At 43.9% G+C, this 17,182-nt stretch overlaps 1 protein-coding gene across 2 annotated transcripts in view; it reads right to left on the bottom strand.

The window, feature by feature from the left end:
* Positions 1–17,182, bottom strand: part of FOXN3 (forkhead box N3) — a 212,171-nt gene that overhangs the window by 143,353 nt on the left and 51,636 nt on the right. The gene's annotated exons all lie outside the window — the stretch shown is intronic.

The following is a 17,182-nucleotide window of genomic DNA, read 5'->3' as shown; positions in this document are numbered from 1 at the left end:
TGTTTATTCATTTCCTCTTTCACAACTCCTGTTCCCAGCATTCTTCTCCTGAAATATCAACACTTCTTTATTTTTAACCACAGCAGACCAGCCTGGTTTTGTTTTTTGCACTATGCCTGCTTTTGGGGCAGAGAAACAGCTGTGACTGAGTTCCTGGAACAGTACCATAACAGAGTCTCTGCCCTGTACAGCGGTAACACAGCTAACGGGCTGATAAACAGTGCCCTGCTACCCTGAAAGAGAGCAGCTCTGGCTTCACAGCTACTCTGAATGCAGTTGTACCCTGCCTGCCTGTCCCAGGGCTTTTGCAAGCATGCACTCACTCCCCTTTCTTCACCCACAGCAAGCACTAAGCTATAAGCTGCACATGCAATGAAGGCCCAGTTTACTCCAGCTTAACCAATAGATCATTTGCTCATTCACTCGAGAACATGGAATCAGATTTACAAAGCATTTTCCCAACCTTGCATTTAATTACTCTTCAAGTTCTCATTTTCCCCAGCAAGTGAAACCCAGCGGAAACAGAACTGAATCTGTGAGAAAAGGAGCTCCAATACTATGCTTTGTCAGAAGTGTGAGCAAACAAAACTATCTATGGCATTTCTGTTTCACAGGCTAAAGTAAAATTAATTTCTCCCAATAAAATCCACAGTTTTTATTAAATAGCTCCTTTATAAATTAATGTATGCACATTTGCAATGTTATTGTAGTAACACTTGCTTGCAGCTTCTAGGAAAATGAGTATACTTAGTGCTAAAATTATACACAGCTGAGAAGCTACCAGCAATTGTGTTTCAGTACATGAGCATGGTGGGAGGAGAGCATCATGCATGCTCATTTGTCCTACATATATTTGTTAAAATGGGTCCATATGAGAGATGCTTTCACAGTGTAATTACCCAGCACACAAGGACCCCAAGCACAAACCTAGCTTATAATGGGAAAGGGAAGCTTCGGCCAGTGCAGCTTATTTAGTAGCCTAATCAGTGGAAAGCAAAATGTTGCTGGGATAAACCTATCTTTACTGGAGTCTTCTGCTATGATGGCTATCTTGGTCTGAACTCACCTAACTAAATTAGTTAGTACATTAACTGTAAAACAAGCCAGTATTTCTCGTGCAGTTGCAGTGTTTAAAGAGGCTGAAAAATGAAAGAACTGTTTTCTGGAGTTTGGTGCTCAGACTCTGCTATGTGTTGTAAAGGTGTAATGCCACAAGATGTGGCCTGGCGCATCTCATCATCAGTATTCACCACTTGGCAGATTAAAAACTTACAAGTAATCAGCAGAACCAGAAATCAACTGTATTTTTGTTCTCAAAAGCAGCATGGAGGAAAAGCAGCAGTTAACACTGCAGACAAGTAAAGATCAGAAGTTTTGGGGAAAAACTACAATGGAAAACCATGTTCTTTTTATAAAGCTCCCAAACTGCATTTCCAAGTGGAATTTCTAAAACTAAGACAAAATTATTTCAAGTCAACATCTCAAACTCTGCCCCAGCTTTCCTGCATACAAATGGTCCATTTCATCAATAATTTTATGAATTTGTCCTTTATTTGTATATCTAGGCATGCAAAATTAAGTTGCAACAGGACCTCACTGGTAGTGAAGTCTGCGTTCACATCTCATCAACTGAAGTTCTCGGCAACTGACACCAAACAGTTTACCATCACTAGTGCTGTGAGCCAGAAAGCAATTATTCTCCTCTGACCATTTGCTTGTGCCAGGTGCATTTCCTAGCCACAACTACACTTGTGTGAGTACCAGCTTGATTTCCAGCTCTTTGCAGCACAGGATATTCCAGGGTCCCTTCCTCTCCTCAATACTTGGCTCTACTCTTCCTGTACATTTCTTGAACACTGTTCCTGGAGGAAATCCTGTCAAATGCAGATTCCCAGACTGTGACAACACAGAGACAACTACGAGAGCCTGTATGAGGTGGTGCAGGGATGAAGCACAAGCATGGCTGTGCTGACCTACAGTTGTGTCTGCAAAGAGATGCTGAGAGGGTGCAGGTTGTGGCAAACACACAAGGTGCCATAAAATGAATAAGCAGACTTCTATCCTTGGTGGTTTTTTAGTGCTACAGACCAGCCCACCAAAAGCACCAGGGAGCGAGGAATGAAAAGCAATGAAAAACTGCAGTGGAAGGACTAAAAAGAGTCAGTGCCATCTGCAGACAGGTTCTATGTTGTCCTGTGCTCCCCTCCACAGCCACAAGTGAGGTGGCCTCCAAGGCTGAACCAGAGAGCAGCCACCAGGCAGAGCAGGTAAGCAAGATTTTGGGAGGAAGGAAGAAAGCTGGCACAGAAAAACAGCACAGCTAAAGTACCCACATCCCAGCAGCAACTTCCGTGGCCAGAGAACCACCCCTCTGGCTGCTACATTCATGTCCTGATGTGGGTTTCCCTGCAAGCAGCTTTTGGCTTCTCTACGGTGACAAGAGTGCGTTATTATTATGGACTGACTTATTCACTGGGACATTAATTTCTGCCGGGCCTTTTGGCACTGCCCCAGTCTTTCTGGCAACAGATAACTTCAGTGAGCAGCTGCATTGATCTGGGAGGTATGGTGCATCTGGTACCTCACAGACTTTTTGCAAGAAAATTTCACATTCCACAGGTTTCTCACAGGGATGCCACAAGGACGGGGTGGGCCTCAACTGCCAAAGCACTATGAAATAATCTTGGGAATGTTTTTCTCTTTAAATCTGCAGTCTTGCAAACATTGATAGTTGAGCCCTTTTCTTGGGTTCAGCTAGTTCCAGCACAGTTTAGTTCCATAAGCATTTCAAGGACAAAAAAATGTTATGGCTATGTTGTGGTTTAACCCCAGCCAGCACCTAGGTACCATGCACATGCTCCCTCACTCCTCCCACCCCCGGCGGGACGGGAAGGAGAATTGCAAAAAGGTAAAACCTATGAGTTAAGAACAGCCTAATAAGTGAAATAAAGTACAATATTATATTAATGATAGTAGTGAAAAGGGAGATATGAGAGAGGGAGAGAGAGAAATAAATCCCAAGATGGACACACAAATGATGGACAATACAATTGCTCACCGCCTGCTGAGTGATGCCCAGCCCATCCCCCTGCAGTGATCAGCCCTTCCCAGCCAATTCCCCCAGTTTATATACTGGGCATGATACTCTTTGATATGGAATATCCCTTTGGCCAGTTGCAGTCAGCTGTCCTGGCTATGCTCTCTCCCAGCTTCTTGTGCACCTGCTTGCTGGCAGAGCATGTGAAACCGAAAAGCCCTTGACTTAGGGTAAGCACTGCACAGCAACAACTAAACCAGCAGCATGTTATCAATGTCATTCTCATAATAAATCCAAAACACAGCATTGTAACAGCTACTAGTAAGAAAATTAACTCCATCACAGCCAAAATCAAGACAGGCTATAACAAAATTTTTAAGAACATTCGAGGAGAAGTCATTTTTATTGCTTGTATGCAAGTAGAGGGTTTTACCTGTTCCACATCACCTGTCACATAATCTTCAGTATTCTTTTCCACAACAAAAAATAAACCCCAACATGAAAACAACACAATATCAAACCAAACATCACATGCAAGAAAAAAGAAATAAGCTATCCCTGGAAAAAGCCCAGCAGGTTATCAGACCACTGCTGGGCACCAGAATTGGGGTTTCAGCAGCAGACGGACCAGTCGGGGCTGTGCCAGCACAAACCAGGCAGCCGCCGAGCCGTCCTTCTGTCGTGCCTGTGAACAGAAGACCCATGTAATGACAACCACAAAACTCACTTAAGCTCTGAAAAGGTGACTAATGAGCTCATTCATGCTGCCTATAAATTATTCACTACAACACTGAACCCACTCAAGACAAATGGCAAAGCAAACTTTAAATACAGGGAGCAGCAGCCTCCTGTGTTGTCAGCTTCTGCCTGTAAAACTTTTTGCAATGCAACAGACACTTCACTTGCTTCTGCCCCCTTGTTAAAATCACTCAAATGTTTAGACCTTCTTTTTCACTGCCCCTAGCAGAGTTAAAGCAGCTGCAGCTCCTACATATTTGTTTTGCCAGTGCCAAGTCTTTTTCTTTAGTAGTTCCAGGTAATGACAAAGCACTATACATAGCTTTAAATTACATTCTTCAGAAATTAAAGTCTGACCTCGAAATGAAGGCCGAGTCTAAAGAAGTAAGAAGACAATAGCATATGCATGTTTAATGAGAAGCAGCCCATCTCCAGAGCCTGCACTTATTGACACTTCTGTGAACATCTATAATTTGTGCCAAAATGAAAGCACAGGTCTTAAAAAACCAGTTTCATTTCTTAGGTGCTGGTCCAAAAAAGCTTCTGACATGTTTAGAAACAGTCCATTTGTAAGAATGCTTTTGTTATCCTGTTTAGTGTGAAATAAGAGGCAGGTAGTGGTTGGATGTTAGCAGCACGAGTGGTGGAGTTTGCTGCTGTGGTGGCTGGAACAGGCATTTACTCTCTTCAAACAGTACCTTTTTCATAAGATAAATTACACCATTTATAAGTTAACTTTAGTAACTTGTTGCGGGTTGAACTAGCAAGACAGAGTGAACTACAGAGTGACATTGAAGACAATGTCTTATATGATGTGTCTGATCTTCAGTGGGAAAACATTACTTGCACCTCTGGTTACACAATCAACTCCAAAGGTCAGGAACAACTAGATAAAAGGGAAAGCCAGGAATTACATAGCTAAAGTCCAGTAGGGTATAAAGTAAGGTAAAGTGTGGGAGACATAAGGCAACACCAAGGTGATATTTAAACACAAGAAAAGAGAAATGGCTAGCAAAGGAAGTTTGCAAATGAAATGAGTATTGCAGATTTCACTAATCACTCTCTTTCTTCCAAACTGTCACTGTTGTAACTAAGCAGACTGAGAAATTCTGCACTGCTTGAAGACAAAGACTTTCCCACCTACGAACAACTATGTGACTAGTCTTCATTTATTTAAATCCATGATTCTGAAATTACCAGAGACGCACAGAAACCATGTTGCCCTGTTAGTACTGCTCTTTAAAATGGCCATTAGAAAAAAGCAAACACAAGACAGCAATGGAGCAGCCTACACCACATAGCATGCATGTCGACTTAACAAAAGCCGTTGTGTTTTAACCCCAGCCAGCAGCTAAGTCCTACACAGCTACTTGCTCACTGCCCCCAGCCCCAGTTGGAATGGGAAGGAAAAGTGGAAAAAAGTAAAGCTCAAGAGTTAAGCACAATTTAATGACTGAAATAAAGATAATAATAATAACAACAACAACAATAATAATAACAGATGAACAACTGATGCACAATACAATTGCTCACCACCTGCTAACTGATGCCCAGCCCGCACTCCTGCAGTGATCAGCCCCTGCCAGCCATCTCCCCCCATACTGAGCATGATGTTTGATGGCATGGAATATCCCTTTGGCCCATTTGGGTCACCTGTCCTGGCTGTGCTCCCTTCCAGTTTATTTCTGGCCCTGCTCACTGGCAGAGCATGAGAAACTGAAAAGTCCTTGACTTAGGGTAAGCACGGCACAGCAACACTTAAAACATCAGCGTATTATCAATATTACTCTCATATTAAATTCAAAACACAGACCTCTACCAGCTACTAGAAAGGAATTAACTCTATCCCAGCTGACACCAGGACAAAATCTCTCCACCTGGTGAGATCCCTATGCCGCCTGTAACTGAAGGGTGTTGGCAAAGGGCTACATTGAAACCACAGACCCCACTAACCTGCCTGGCAAGGGGCATCCGCCTCCCAGTTCCAGTAGTGGGAAACAGTGGCACTTCCTGCAGCTGGCTCCCCACACCCTGCTCTTCATTTCCCTAATGAGGCCCAGCAGTGATGTCAGTTTTGCCCAAGGCATGATTTGGTCTAAATAATAACAAACTACAGTTGGCTACATAATCAGAGGAATGCCAGATCTGGGGGAGGATCAGCAAACAAACTGGCGGTACAGCTTTTAACTGCGTGCAACAAAGTCAATACTTGGCTACAAGTGTCAGTGAATCTCTTGACTGGTCAATGCCACTACTCTTGTTGAGAGTGACCTGGATGACTTTGACCTAAGAGGTTACCTGGGAGGGTTCCTGAGATACCGGTCTCAGCAAACTCCTGCGAGACTCCCATGCCATGACAGCGCACACAGCCAGCACCGGCTAACGCTGACCGCCACCTTGGGGCCAGCTGATGCCGCTGAGGCAAAGGCAGCTGGATTATGCTGGGTACCAGGGCAAATGCAGCCCAATCCAAAGACACTCTGTGGCTATTACCTCTACTGGAAAACTCCTGCTACTCCTCCTTCCTCTTAGCTCTCCAAACAACATAATTTCACAGCTCTCAAGACCCCAGTGTATGCCAATCAGTGGGGAACATTGGGCTACTCTGTGACTTGGTCATATTATTACAACAAACTGTAGGTATTTCTTACCAGCAATCAGAAAATTCAGATGTTCACAAAGCAAAAAACTCATGGATTCAACAAATAGGAAAAACTGTGGCACCTTTAAATTGCATAATGCTCACCTCCTTATAAAAGAAATTGCCTCTCTGCTCATCCATTACCATGCACAGGTCCCAGTCCAAAAAGAGCCAAGATTTATATGCTCCAGTGATTACAGGGTAGTCGCTTTGCCAAGTGAGAAAATATGTAAGTGCTGACCAGATGAGGCCAGAGAGTACATGTACCACCCTTACTTTTATGTATTTCTGTCCATTGTCACAACCTCTACTGTGGATGCTGAAAAGCTAGAAGCAGAGAAACTCTCCAACTTTCTGCCACCATCCTGTGAAAGTCTTGCTTTTCTCACGCAGGCTAACTGAAAACAGTGAAGAGGTTTTTGTAAACCAAGACTCTATCTTGCACCTGTTGTTTGCTATGCACAGTCTGTTGATACTGACTTAGGAAAATATTTTGAAATGGATGTTATAGGGTCTTAGCCAATCACTCTGGGAGGTGGATGGTCAAGGGACAAGTGGCCTCATGCCATTCAAGCAAACCAAGTTAAATAAGTGAGTTTGCAATTTATTAAATAATTCTATTCTTCCTGGACTGAACTTATGTCGTTAATCTCGCCATCCCCGGTACAACAGCGACACTCTACAATATTGGAGAAGGCAAAACAAATGGACTGCAACAAGCACTGCCATCAGTAACTTACTAACTACCTGTTCTTCTGCTACAGCTCTGGTCTTCCACGCTTCTTGTACACAGCCAGGGTTGACTCTGAATTCTCATACACACACATCAGATTTAGGGTACCAGAGACATGCTGCACTCACATGTCAAGTGTGGGTCTGCAACTGGGCCCTTGGTGATACATGTATTCATGTGTGTGAATGTACACCATGGCAAGTGTGTGCTCAGCTCTGTTCAAGACTAGGTTTTTAGTTGTCAAGTACTCAAAGGGGGTCCTTACTGAAGTTAATGGGTTCCACTTGAGCAGTTTCTTCTCTCATAGCTCAGGCAGATGGAATAAGATCTTGAAATTGGCCAGGTGGAAATTTAGGCCTGTGCTTACCTTACTGAGTGGGAAGTGTGATGCTGGTGCCTGCAGAGTCCTTAGGGAGCTGGGCTGAAGCTGTCCTTAGGTACCCTGGTGCTCTGTGGCTCTGTGCACTATTTGATTGCATCCTTGGATTCACGCCAGTGCTAATCAGCATCCAACCCTGTACCTTTATTTCTTCCTTACCTCCCTGTCACATAACTCCACTTAATGTTTACTGTAAGATTTGAAGAAGTCAGTCAGAGCAAAGCTCCTCTTGCCCATATCCTGGTTCCAGCCATGTCCTAAGGAAGAACAGGGCAAATGCACAGCAATACTCTGCAGCATTCTCCTGTACTTCCAGAGACCTGGTGCTTAAAAGCTGAAGCTAAAGACGCAATCAGATGTTGTGGTATGCTGTAAACCCAAAGATATTTTTTTTTCTACCGCCTTTCAAAAAGGTTCCTGTAAGCTTCAGCATCAACAACAGCCTGTAGCAAGAAGTTCCATGCTTTAACTACTGACTGTGTGAAAAAAACCTCTTCCTTTGCTTTAAATGTGTCACCTCATAGCTTTGCTTGAAAACCCTATTTCTTGTGTATTATGGTAATTATCATATATCTAGGACACATGACTCAGGCCTATGCACTTCTCTTGATTTTATAGTGCCTTCCTACTGCTCCAGCAGTGCTACTAATAATCTGCATTTCACCCTCTGAATAACTACAGGTGTATATAAACATCAGAATATAATACATAAACATACCTATCAATGACCATCTAATCATACAGTCATAATTATCAGTATTGCGTCCACCCAGATAAAAGGGATTTATTTTTCAATAAAATGGTCCTAATGCTCTCCCTTGTAGTCTTAGCCTGTAGCTTTTTCCCTTACAGACTCACTTGAAGTGCCTGGAGCTTTTCCAAGCACTTAATATGTCTACACAAAATGTGGAAACAGATCATTCCAGCTGATGATATCTTTATCCATGAAGAGAACAGCAGCTGGAAGATGCTGCCTCACACAAACAGTAACTGTAACAGATCAGGCCCTATGCAGGTTCAGTCCTTTAAAAAAGCTGCAGCTTCAGAGTTACCAAACTTCTCAGGGCTGCTCCACTCTAAGTCCATGCCTCCAGCTTCCACCTGTCATCTGCCCAAGATAGCAAGAGCATGGCCAAGGTGGAAATGGTCTGGGAGATGAGGAAGGGCCACAGAGCATGCTGGGAAGGGCTACAGGGAAGCAACAGAGAGAGAGTGCTTTCAAAGGGTGGTGTGGAGCTAGGTCAAGTCCAGGGTGGTCATGTGGGAAGCAATGGCCTTGCGTCATCTTCTACTCAAGTTTCAGCTCTGGCCCCATGTGGAAAGGGCAACAACCGCCCCTCCAACAACCCACAGTCGTCATTATACCTGATCCTTGTGCTTGGATCAATGGAATAATAAGTGATAAATAAGTGTGAATGCTTTCCACTGAAAGCATCCTCAATCCTTCACCTGTGCTTGCAGCTCCTGGGAGCAGCTCCTAGCTGCAGCACACAGTGCGAGGCAGGGGACCTGCCCATTTGAGGCAAAGACCAGCAGTGTGTCAAGGCTCAGATGGCAGGATGTTTGTGAAAGCAGCTCAGTTCAGTCAACAATTTCCCCCTAGAGTCCAAGTACATCACCTCAAAAATATGTCTCAGCTCTTCTGGCATAAAGCCTGGGAACCCAAATTTGTTTCTGATCCAGGTCCTCTAGCTGGCAGTGTAACAAATTGCTGTCCTGCCGCCAGGATGAATAAAGTCATTTTTCACTCATTATGTTATTCAAAAATAGAGCAGGAGCTTTATTTAAAACAAGAAAGTAATATACTGGAAATTAACAGAGAAAAGAAGCTCTTTTGCTTTATAAAACACAAGGATAAAAGACTGAGTTAGAACAACGCGAGTTCGACCAGAAAAGAAGATACTCGGGTTACAGATTCTACTGCTTCTGGTCTTGCAGCTAAGCCTAACGTTACATCCATGTCAGGCAGTCTGGCTTTTCCTGCAGATCACTAATATTTTTCCCTGCAGTCTACAGAATGGCTTCAGGCAAAATGGTACAGGTCCGTATCAGTTGTTGAATTGGATAACCTACGGTTGCCTTCCCCCATGCACCCAGGATTTGGTGAAGTGTGCTGTGGTGAGTGACACCTCTGCTGTTCTGACTGCACCTCTCTGGGGTGTGAAGCATCACTCTCTTTCCCAGTGCACAATCCAGCAGCTGCTCCTACCAGAAGAGGCAACCCTGAGATGAGAAGGAGGATGAGAATGAACTCTATTTATCTAACAAACTACGAGGACTCCACTGGACTTCAGTCAGTGGCTTGGGACAGCGTAACAACAGTGCCTTTAAATCCAAGGTATTGCCTAACAGCAAGTTAAAGAAGAGCAGACAGGTGTATCTTGTGTCACCTGATAGTAACATGACTACAGCTGATTCATGTATCAGGAGACACTGCTCTCCCCTCAACAGATCTCCCTTGGACTCTTCCTTGCCCCAAGAAAGAGGAAAAGATGGACCGGTCACACAAGCCACTCATGCTGACTTGCTGGCCTTGGCCTGCAGGATCTCTCCATCCTTGCCTGTCACTCGCCTGAACTGGGCTGATTTACCATCAGCTTTTATTACTGACTGGGTTATTTTTCCTATTAACCTAAATCAATATACTCATACAGTAAACATCCCAAAATTCAAGTCAATATAGAAAATTCATAAGGTATTACAGATTTATAGATATTTACAGCTTTGATTAGAGATCCTCAGATGGATGGTGCAATGGAGGCACAGCCAGTAGATTAGATTTTCAAATACTGATGGTAACTTGTAAGAAAAGCACTAGAAAGATTTAAAAGCCCAAGTCCCACTGACTTTTAAATGACTTTCAGTGAAGTTAGTATTGCTTCAGCCTTCAGGTACTTTCAAAAGTGCCATCTGACAGCCCTGCCTGAAGGTTTGCTTCTCTCCCCACTGACACAAGGCTTGTGAGAAGGGAGGGCAGTCACAGCAGAATGTTCATCTTACAAGGTGCTTGTCTTGCCTAGGGGCACCATCCTGCACAGAAATGAACATGGTCCTGGGTGTTTCTGGCCCTCGGCCATTACGAAAACCAGAATGGCCAAACCAGCTGTGGCTGCTCTTAGTCCCGTGCCCGTCCCACTCTGCTGCCAGCAGGAGACGACAACATAGACAACCAAATTGGTATCTCCCTCTCCTCTGGTAGCTCTGCTTTTCATTTCTCATCAGTAACACACCCTGTTATACAGTTTTTTTTCTGTGAATTATTTCAGGACTGTGCTTTGCAAGCACTGGATTAGGTGATTATGTCCTACTTCTATGAGGTACTGATCCCCAAAGGGAATGTGCCCAGCTCTATGCAGACAGAGAGCACACTCAGTGCAACAGAGGCCCGAGCCAGCCCAGAGGGATCAAACCACTGCCAAATCTTGTCTCTGCAGAATCCCCTGCCCATATGCTTAGACTGTCTCTTGCCTCCACTCTTGGGAGTACATTTGAGCAACCATCTAGACTTAGAAGCAAGTAGAAACAAAAGGGAACCACAACATCCTCTTGTGTGGAAGTCTCTAAGGAGGTATCTGCTATCCCCTGCACAGTACAGCGTAGGGACAGCCAAACCATGGCATGTCCTGTAAACAATGTCCCAAAGATAAACTCACTGTCCAGGAGGCTGAACTTCTTCAAAAGAGCTCCCCTGGAGTTCACTGGGACACCTTTTGCAGAGCACTACGCAGGCATTCCTCTGGAGACATCAGATTGTTTCGGTTTGGTTCTTTAAAGAATCATTTTAACAAGCAAAAGTCACATTCAAAATATTTAAACTTCCTTTATTCAAATTTTTTATTTAAATGAATGAAAATGTACCAATAAATGAAAACTTGTCTTTTTATCCTGGACTTCTACTCTGCAGAACAGGGACTCTCTGCCCAGAAACATCTGTAAGACTGTTATACAGTATTTCTTCTATTTAAGTAGGTCACCTGACAGGGGAAAATATCTATGCAAAATTTCACTGAAGCTGACAGGTTTCTGATTAAGACTGGCACCTGGCAACAGCTATGGATTTCCACACATTTATCCCTCCCATCACAGAAGTCATACATCTCATGCTAACTCACACACTTATGGAAAAAATCTGCATACATTAATACAAAATGTAGCAACTTCCTTCAATGCTTTCAGATCATCCTCTAGAAAAACAAAATAGTACGTATCTCTAACAGAGTTCTGAAAGTGGATCAAAAATCCTATATAAGGAGAGACTACTGTATTTAGCTCTAATTAATTTGACTTCAGTACAGATATGCTGGAGCCAAAAATAAACCCTAGACTGTTTGACTCCCATTTTCTGTTCTAGCCACTGCACCACATTTTGACAATGATAGGTACTTCACATAAACACTGGCTTCTCGCAGTACTACATATTTTCAGTTCCTTTTACAAATCCACTCCAAGTGGCTGCCACATAAACGTATTCTTTGAATCACAGAGTCCAATTTGACACTTTGCTGAACTGCCACCTTATACAACTCTTGCGATGTACTAGCTAATTCTTAGGATCTAAATATATGGGTTTTATCAGAACATATCTATCAGAGTTTATTACCCTACTGACTGCTGCAAGCAGAGTGCAGCATTAGGCACAGCATCCAGAAACACCTGCTTCAATGCACAGAAATAGCAACGGGACTTCAGCAAGAGGTAAGGTCAGGGAAAACACCAGTAAGAGAAACAACCCAGTATGGCTGCCACCAGTTCCATGGAGACCAGGTCTCACCATTAAGTGTGTCAATTTAAGGACTTTGAAAAAAACCTCAAAACTTTACTTGGACATCAGTCTGAGGGCCCAGAAAGGGCAGGTCTTTCCAAACTGGCACCAAATCCGGCACTCTTTATTCCTGGTAAGATTTTATTTACATTATTGCAATTCAGGGTAAGGATTGCAAGATGTAACACTGAGATCAGACCTCTAATCCTGCCTCTCTGTTTACTGCATTGATTGTGCTCTTTTAGACTCTGATCTCACCATTCCTGCTTAGTGCAGGCTCCCCTCTGCTGGGGATGGGGAATTAAAATGGGATTCAACTGAAAAGCTGCGGCAGAGCAGGGAATGATGAAAACACATCATCTCCATGAGCAGCCATCACCATGGCTAAATTTAGAATGTAGGCTCCTCAGGCAGAGAGATGATCCGCCATCCCTGTGGGGCACCAGTCACACAGTGATACATAAGTACTAAAATAATAATTGATGATTAATTAATAATGGCTTCCTTTTCCTCATGACCATCTCAGCTGCCATAAGAAATAATCATTTCCCTTCTTCTAGATGCAGATACAAACAATCATTCAAAAACTTATCTCCTCAGAAAATTCACTTTCCTATTCCTTTTCAGCAAAATATTTTCTGCAGCCTCGGACATGAGACTCTGAACCATTCACAGGCACTCTGTTTAAGAAAGAAATACTAATTAAAAATGCCTCAGAAGCCACAATAACCAAAATAAACATCAAAAAGGCAAAGCTCAGGTACAGAAAAAAAAAGCAAATCAATTCATTCCCTCTTGCTCTATTAGCATGTAGTCTCTAAAGACAGACGTCTTTTAATAAAACCCAGTTTAGATGATGTGGGGAAGTACCTTAAGGATACCTAGGTTCCTTCAGTGACCATAGATACAGACATCTGACTCTGATCTTACAGCTGCCTTTTATCAGTGCATTGTTCTTGCTTTTGATACACACCAAATGCTTTTGATATTCACTTTACTTTCTGTAGTTAGAAAACCTCCAGAAATTCAGCAAGCAACCCACTCCTTTTCCTCATCACCTTGTTCTGTCCATCTCTTCCTAATCCAGGGCAGCCTTACTGCACCTTCACCTCCTGCCAGCAAGCCCTCTTGCTGGTTACTGATTCATCACACTGTCCAGAAGATCCCATACCTACTAGCCCCCCTTGTAACCTCCTAGTTAAATAAATAAATGAACAAATAAATAAAACAAAACTCATTTGTTCTACATCTGCCATATTCTATCAGCATTCAGCCCTCAAACTCCAAAGTTGGTGTGTGCAGCCTGAGTTCATCCCTCTCCAACTTAGCCTGTGTTCTAAATGTCAGATTCTACCAAAGCCCTTCCTTACCAATGATACTACTACTACTCTTCCGCCACATCCTTTTTTCTGTTGGTTTGTCTTCAGGCTTTTTCCCCAAATAAACAGCCTTACCTGTCCCAGCTGCTCAGCACTGCAGGTGTCAAGCACCTAGAAAATCCTGACCAAGCCTCAAAATCCCATTTAGTTTTCAAGATAATTATTAAGATAATTATGCTTTTTAGATAAAATTGTTTCCTTGCAGAAGAAAATTTACATCATCCAGAACATCAACATTTGTCTATGAAATTTCTTCATGGTATTTTTACTGATAATGAATGCCATCTCTTAATAATCCCCCAGGCCCCCTTTAGAGACAATTATTATAAAAACAGATCTTCCTAATGAAGATAGAGTTACTGAGTCCAGAAGTTTCAAATCCCTAATCAGGACAGCTGTGAGACTCTGTGCAGCAGTTAGTTTTAAAATCAGTTCTAAGATGAAGTTGGATGGCTTTCTGGAAGGGAGGGATGCTACAGCCCACAGACGAGTGAACCCTGCGGGGCGCAGTGTGTGTGGCGGCAGCTGACTGGGGCCTGCTGGGTCACAGGCAGCACAGGCACTGACGTGTGCGTGTCACACAGGCACAGCAGGACCCACAGCACGTGAGAACATTGTAGGAGGAAACAAAACAACCGGAGCCCCCGGTGCAGGAAGCAGCATAGGGAACACCTCAGGGAGCCCTGGGGCCAGCCCAGCCTTAGGCAGGCTGTGCCGGGCAGGCGTGAGCAGCGCCCACTGCAAAGTCCTCAGCACAAACATACATGGTTGCAAACATGATAGATACTGGGATTCACCTGGTTGTCCTGCACATCCTGAACAGCAGCCTGGATGTGAGAAACCACCTGTGTAAATATTTCACCCCAGGAAGTAGTTTCTTCACACTTTCAAAGCCCATAGCAGAAGGATGGCACCTCTCACCACAAACATCATCTCATGCAGTGGATGATGTTCACCACTACACTAATTTTAAAATTCCTGGGCAAACAAATGAGAGCCCACTCCTTCAGCCCAGATCCTGCAGCTCCCAAGTCCTTCATTCAGGCAGAAGGCTCCCGCCTCCTTACCCAAGGACAGCGTCAACAAATGAGTGCAATTAAAACATAGATAATGCATCTGAACATGTGCATTCCTCATTTATTTAACAAGCACAGTTTAGCTTTAATTATTTATGATAACACTTTAGAAGAAACTAGTAAACACAGTGCTGTAGGCTCTACAGAGTCTGCAGGAGACTACTTCATGGTCTCCTGCTTGGGAACCTCTGCTGGGACAGGGACTCAAACCTCACCTAGCAGAGGAATTACAAGGTGCAAGAAATAGGGCAAATGAGGATAGTGAGATTGTATTTGACTAAAAACTTTGCATCAACATGAATGGTCTTACTCAGAGTTGTCTGTGTTGAAACCCTCTCACCTCACATGCAGGCTGGGTAGGTCCAAGTGGCTCAAGGACTCTTTAGACCTACTTACTCCTCCTCCCTGTCCCACCAGGAAAATCTGGACTTGTTGCAAATCACTGCATTTACTGTACAAGTAGCTAAGGGGAAGGGGATGTCTTGGTCCACTTGAGCCAGGCAATGTGGGATCAGACCCTGCGCCCCAAAGGCCCACAGGCTGTGTTAGGGCTGCAGAAGTCAGCAGACTGACATGCTGCACGTGCCAGTTTACTGCCAGCAGTGTGTTAAGGTCAGCTGGAGAAGAGCTTTGTTGGGAAGGCCAGGAGGAAGGAAGGGGCCATAAAAGGAAAGGGAAGGGGAGACCTGAATGTGAAGAAAGAGAAAAAAAAGGAGCTATGAGAAGAGTAGTAGGAGCACACAACCAGCCACCCCAGGAGCACCTGTTGAGCAACACCTCCAGGCCAAGGCAGTGTGACAGTGTGGCACATCTCTGGGCACCCCCTCCCACAGCTCTCCCTTCCACAGCAGCAGCACCAGTGTTTGCTCTAGCTGCCCTGATCCCACTGCAGGCAAAGGGACCTCCGGCAGCACACCTCGGATACCCCTCTGTGGACTTCTGCCATCCTTGCTAATTCAGCTATCTGAGGAGGAGCCAGAGCTTTCCTGTCTCTGTCCTTGTTAGTAAAACCCCTGTCCCTGTGGACAGTGCTCACTGTTACTGCTCTCAGAGACCACTGGAAATTTCAGTGGAGGGCAACACAGTAGGAGGGCCTGTTCTCAGTTGCACTGCTGCCTGTCAGCTGCCACAGAACATGCTGCTCTCTCAGCCTGGATTAGTGCACCCAAAGATGTAAAACAGAACGGATTGAGACTGAAAGTACTCCGAAGTCCCTGCCTTCCTGAGATCACCGCAGTGTGTGAAGAACCTGTGGTAACTACCAAAAGCCAAGTGTACCAGCTAATAAAGATTGTCACACTGAGCACTGCCAGGCAATTTCAGGGCTTGAATGAAGAAGTACGTTCAGTTGGTTTAGATGGATCATTGGTGAGTAGATGAATAGTGTCTCTGCAGGCCCTGATATCCAACTCAAACCCATTCTGATGCACAGGTATACAGAAAGACAGTGCAGCCCCTTCTAGACAGCCATGCACAAACACAGAGATGTTCAAGTCTCAGGCCAACTTGGGATTGTAATTCACCAGGGAAACCTGAGACTAAGTTTAGCACTTACCTAGAATCAATTCTTTTGCCCTTACTCTATAAAAGTCAGGCTTCTTCCTTAATGAAAAAGGTGCTATGCACACTAGCTTTGCCTTTTCTATATTTCGACTTAAGGTGTCACTGACTGTATGTAATAGTTTCACTCCTGCAGAGCAACCTTCTGAAAAGGTCAAAACAAAACACTGGGAGCCAAATTCATCGCTGGTACAACTCCATTGACTTCAGCAGCATTACACCTGGGATAGATCCAGCCCTAACTGCCTCCATTATGGTAAGTGGAAAAGAAGTGTGCTTGCTGTCTTAACTTTACTTTTCAATTGATCTGTTCTGTTCTACTCTGTGTGCTTCATTGCAATCAATAGGAATATATCTACTGGAGAAAGTTACGGCACAAAACATCTGAATAGCTTTTAAAAAACTTGTCTTCTCGGTTTATAATGAACGTCAGGGAGATGACAAGGTAGCAGGCAGTCAGCCTGCACTCAAGTGCTTTATCTTTTAGAAGAGGATAGATGTAAGCAGCTACTGTAAATATTTTTATGTATAAGCTACATCATAACCAACAGAGATCTTCCTTAAAGATCTCCTCTTGGTAGCAAGCATGAGCTGCTAGTCCTGAACAACAATGTCAAACAGAGCTCAGATATTACAGGGATGGGCACTATAAATGTTTATAAGCAATTCGATTAGGCGGGAATAAACTTAACTTCTCTGGGTCTATGTTCACATTCATCATGTTCTGCTCTGCACCACACCAGCCATGCTGATAGACTCCTAGGCAGAGGTATGATTACAGGAATCTTATTTGTATTTCAAGTGCTTGTTTTCCTTTTCAACCTTCCAAAGCTTCTTCCTTCAATTCTTCTTTACATGGCATGATGGCACTTTAACA

This window comes from Corvus cornix, chromosome 5, assembly GCF_000738735.6.
Source record: "Corvus cornix cornix isolate S_Up_H32 chromosome 5, ASM73873v5, whole genome shotgun sequence".
NCBI classification, from domain to species: domain Eukaryota; kingdom Metazoa; phylum Chordata; class Aves; order Passeriformes; family Corvidae; genus Corvus; species Corvus cornix.
Note: the sequence above shows the minus strand (reverse complement) of the source record. Positions and strands in the feature narration are given on the sequence as shown.